Source organism: Pseudophryne corroboree, chromosome 4, assembly GCF_028390025.1.
Source record: "Pseudophryne corroboree isolate aPseCor3 chromosome 4, aPseCor3.hap2, whole genome shotgun sequence".
Taxonomy (NCBI): Eukaryota; Metazoa; Chordata; class Amphibia; order Anura; family Myobatrachidae; genus Pseudophryne; species Pseudophryne corroboree.
Window position 1 is genome coordinate 14,260,759 of NC_086447.1, and position 6,000 is coordinate 14,266,758.

Consider the following 6,000-nt stretch of genomic DNA (forward strand, 5'->3'; position numbering starts at 1 on the left):
TGACTCTCTGCATGAGGACACAATGCTCTGCTCCTGCTCTTCCCTCTTACTGTATGATTACCATCACATGTGCTGTACCCTAATACTGACCCAGTGCTCATACCTATGTCATACTTTCCAACATGACCCTCTAAGCAGGACACAATGCTCTGCTCCTGCTCTTCCCTCTTACTGTATGATTACCATCACCTGTACTGTACCGTAATACTGACCCAGTGCTCATACCTATGTCATACCTCCCAACATGACCCTCTCCAGGAGGACACAATGCTCTGCTCATGCTCTTCCCTCTTACTGTATGATTACCATCACCTGTGCTGTACCCTAATACTGACCCACTGCTCATACCTATGTCATACCTCCCAACATGACCTCTCCAGGAGGACACAATGCTCTGCTCCTGCTCTTCCCTCTTACTGTATGATTACCATTACCTGTGCTGTACCTAATACTGACCCAGTGCTCATAACTATGTAATTCCTCCCAACATGACTCTCTCCAGGAGGACACAATGCTCTGCTCCTATTCTTCCCTCTTACAGTATGATTACTATCACCTGTGCTGTTCCCTAATACTAACCCAGTGCTCATACCTATGTCATAGCTCCCAGCATGACCCTCTCCAGGAGGACACAATGCTCTGCTCCTTCACTACCCTCTTACTGTATGATTACCAACACCTGTGCTGGACCATAATACTGACCCAGTGCTCATACCTATGTCATACCTCCCAACATGAATTCTCCAGGAGGACACAATGCTCTGCTCCTGCTCTTCCCTCTTACTGTATGATGACCATCACCTGTGCTGTACCCTAATACTGACCCAGTGCTCAAACCTATGTCATACCTCCCAACATGACTCTCTGCATGAGGACACAATGCTCTGCTCCTGCTCTTCCCTCTTACTGTATGATTACCATCACATGTACTGTACCCTAATACTGACCCAGTGCTCATACCTATGTCATACTTTCCAACATGACCCTCTAAGCAGGACACAATGCTCTGCTCCTGCTCTTCCCTCTTACTGTATGATTACCATCACCTGTACTGTACCCTAATACTGACCCAGTGCTCATACCTATGTCATACCTCCCAACATGACCCTCTCCAGGAGGACACAATGCTCTGCTCATGCTCTTCCCTCTTACTGTATGATTACCATCACCTGTGCTGTACCCTAATACTGACCCACTGCTCATACCTATGTCATACCTTCCAACATGACCTCTCCAGGAGGATACAATGCTCTGCTCAAGCTCTTCCCTCTTACTGTATGATTACCATCACCTGTGCTGTACCCTAATACTGACCCAGTGCTTATACCTATGTCATACCTCCCAACATGACCTCTCCAGGAGGAGTCAATGCTCTGCTCCTGCTCTTCCCACTTACTGTATGATTACCATCACTTGTGCTGTACCCTAATACTGACCCAGTGCTCATACCTATGTCATACCTCCCAACATGACCTCTCCAGGAGGACACAATGCTCTGCTCCTGCTCTTCTCTCTTACTGTATGATTACCATCACCTGTGCTGTACTCTAATACTGACCCAGTGCTCATAACTATGTAATACCTCCCAACATGACTCTCTCCAGGAGGACACAATGCTCTGCTCCTATTCTTCCCTCTTACAGTATGATTACCATCACCTGTGCTGTTCCCTAATACTAACCGAGTGCTCATACCTATGTCATAGCTCCCAGCATGACCCTCTCCAGGAGGACACAATGCTCTGCTCCTTCACTTCCCTCTTACTGTATGATTACCATCACCTGTGCTGTACCCTAATACTGACCCAGTGCTCATACCTATGTCATACCTCCCAACATGACCTCTCCAGGAGGACACAATGCTCTGCTCCTGCACTGCCCTCTTACAGTATGATTACCATCACCTGTGCTGTACCCCAATACTGACCCAGTGCTCATACCTATGTCATACCTCCCAACATGACCTCTCCAGGAGGACACAATGCTCTGCTCCTGCTCTTCCCTCTTACTGTATGATTACCATTACCTGTGCTGTACCTAATACTGACCCAGTGCTCATAACTATGTAATTCCTCCCAACATGACTCTCTCCAGGAGGACACAATGCTCTGCTCCTGCTCTTCCCTCTTACTGTATGATTACCATCACCTCTGCTGTACCCTAATACTGACCCAGTGCTCATACCTATGTCATACCTCCCAACATGTCCTCTCCAGGAGGACACAATGCTCTGCTCCTGCTCTTCCCTCTTACAGTATGATTACCATCACCTGTGCTGTTCCCTAATACTAACCCAGTGCTCATACCTATGTCATAGCTCCCAGCATGACCCTCTCCAGGAGGACACAATGCTCTGCTCCTTCACTACCCTCTTACTGTATGATTACCAACACCTGTGCTGGACCATAATACTGACCCAGTGCTCATACCTATGTCATAACTCCCAACATGAATTCTCCAGGAGGACACAATGCTCTGCTCCTGCTCTTCCCTCTTACTGTATGATTACCATCACCTGTGCTGTACCCTAATACTGACCCAGTGCTCATACCTATGTCATACCTCCCAACATGACTCTCTGCATGAGGACACAATGCTCTGCTCCTGCTCTTCCCTCTTACTGTATGATTACCATCACATGTACTGTACCCTAATACTGGCCCTGTGCTCATACCTATGTCATACTTTCCAACATGACCCTCTAAGCAGGACACAATGCTCTGCTCCTGCTCTTCCCTCTTATTGTATGATTAACATCACCTGTACTGTACCCTAATACTGACCCAGTGCTCATACCTATGTCATACCTCCCAACATGACCCTCTCCAGGAGGACACAATGCTCTGCTCATGCTCTTCCCTCTTACTGTATGATTACCATCACCTGTGCTGTACCCTAATACTAACCCAGTGCTCATACCTATGTCATACCTTCCAACATGACCTCTCCAGGAGGACACAATGCTCTGCTCATGCTCTTCCCTCTTACTGTATGATTACCATCACCTGTGCTGTACCCTAATACTGACCCAGTGCTCATACCTATGTCATACCTCCCAACATGACCTCTCCAGGAGGAGTCAATGCTCTGCTCCTGCTCTTCCCTCTTACTGTATGATTACCATCACATGTGCTGTACCCTAATACTAACCCAGTGCTCATACCTAAATCATACCTCCCAACATGACCTCTCCAGGAGGAACACAATGCTCTGCTCCTGCACTGCCCTCTTACAGTATGATTACCATCACCTGTGCTGTACCCTGATACTGACCCACTGCTCATACCTATGTCATACCTTCCAAAATGCCTCTCCAGGAGGACACAATGCTCTGCTCATGCTCTTTCCTCTTACTGTATGATTACCATCACCTGTGCTGTACCCTAATACTGACCCAGTGCTCATACCTATGTCATACCTCCACACATGACCTCTCCAGGTGGACTCAATGCTCTGCACCTGCACTTCCCTCTTACTGTATGATTACCAACACCTGTTCTGTACCCTAATACTGACCCAGTGCTCATACCTATGTCATAGCTCCCAACATGAATTTTCCAGGAGGATACAATGCTCTGCTCCTGCTCTTCCCTTTTACTGTACGATTACCATCACCTGTGCTGTACCCTAACACTGACCCAGTGCTCATACCTATGTCATACTTTCCAACATGACCCTCTCAGCAGGACACAATGCTCTGCTCCTGCTCTTCCCTCTTACTGTATGAATACCATCACCTGTGCTGTACCCTAATACTGACCCAGTGCTCATACCTATGTCATACCTTCCACCATGACCTCTCCAGGAGGACACAATGCTTTGCTCCTGAACTACCCTCTTACTGTATGATTACCAACACCTGTGCTGTACCCTAATACTGACCCAGTGCTCATACCTTTGTCATAACTCCCAACATGAATTCTGCAGGAGGACACAATGCTCTGCTCCTTCACTTCCCTCTTACTGTATGATTACCATCACCTGTGCTGTACCCTAATACTGACCCAGTGCTCATACCTATGTCATACCTCCCAACATGACCTCTCCAGGAGGACACAATGCTCTGCTCCTGCACTGCCCTCTTACAGTATGATTACCATCACCTGTGCTGTACCCCAATACTGACCCAGTGCTCATACCTATATCATACCTCCCAACATGACCTCTCCAGGAGGACACAATGCTCTGCTCCTGCTCTTCCCTCTTACTGTATGATTACCATTACCTGTGCTGTACCTAATACTGACCCAGTGCTCATAACTATGTAATTCCTCCCAACATGACTCTCTCCAGGAGGACACAATGCTCTGCTCCTATTCTTCCCTCTAACAGTATGATTACCATAACCTGTGCTGTTCCCTAATACTAACCCAGTGCTCATACCTATGTCATAGCTCCCAGCATGACCCTCTCCAGGAGGACACAATGCTCTGCTCCTTCACTACCCTCTTACTGTATGATTACCAACACCTGTGCTGGACCATAATACTGACCAAGTGCTCATACTTATGTCATAACTCCCAACATGAATTCTCCAGGAGGACACAATGCTCTGCTCCTGCTCTTCCCTCTTACTGTATGATTACCATCACCTGTGCTGTACCCTAATACTGACCCAGTGCTCATACCTATGTCATACCTCCCAACATGACTCTCTGCATGAGGACACAATGCTCTGCTCCTGCTCTTCCCTCTTACTGTATGATTACCATCACATGTACTGTACCCTAATACTGACCCAGTGCTCATACCTATGTCATACTTTCCAACATGACCCTCTAAGCTGGACACAATGCTCTGCTTCTGCTCTTCCCTCTTACTGTATGATTACCATCACCTGTACTGTACCCTAATACTGACCAAGTGCTCATACCTATGTCATACCTCCCAACATGACCCTCTCCAGGAGGACACAATGCTCTGCTCATGCTCTTCCCTCTTACTGTATGATTACCATCACCTGTGCTGTACCCTAATAATGACCCACTGCTCATACCTATGTCATACCTCCCAACATGACCTCTCCAGGAGGAGTCAATGCTCTGCTCCTGCTCTTCCCTCTTACTGTATGATTACCATCACATGTGCTGTACCCTAATACTAACCCAGTGCTCATACCTAAATCATACCTCCCAACATGACCTCTCCAGGAGGAACACAATGCTTTGCTCCTGCACTGCCCTCTTACAGTATGATTACCATCACCTGTGCTGTACCCTGATACTGACCCACTGCTCATACCTATGTCATACCTTCCAACATGACCTCTCCAGGAGGACACAATGCTCTGCTCATGCTCTTCCCTCTTACTGTATGATTACCATCACCTGTGCTGTACCCTAATACTGACCCAGTGCTCATACCTATGTCATACCTCCACACATGACATCTCCAGGTGGACTCAATGCTCTGCACCTGCACTTCCCTCTTACTGTATGATTACCAACACCTGTTCTGTACCCTAATACTGACCCAGTGCTCATACCTATGTCATAACTCCCAACATGAATTCTCCAGGAGGATACAATGCTCTGCTCCTGCTCTTCCCTTTTACTGTACGATTACCATCACCTGTGCTGTACCCTAACACTGACCCAGTGCTCATACCTATGTCATACCTCCAGCATGACCCTCTCAGCAGGACACAATGCTCTGCTCCTGCTCTTCCCTCTTACTGTATGAATACCATCACCTGTGCTGTACCCTAATACTGACCCAGTGCTCATAACTATGTCATACCTTCCACCATGACCTCTCCAGGAGGACACAATGCTTTGCTCCTGCACTGCCCTCTTACTGTATGATTACCAACACCTGTGCTGTACCCTAATACTGACCCAGTGCTCATACCTCTGTCATAACTCCCAACATGAATTCTGCAGGAGGACACAATGCTCTGCTCCTGCATTGCCCTCTTACTGTATGATTACCATCACCTGTGCTGTACCCCATACTGACCCAGTGCTCATACCTATGTCATACGTCCCAACATGACTTCTCC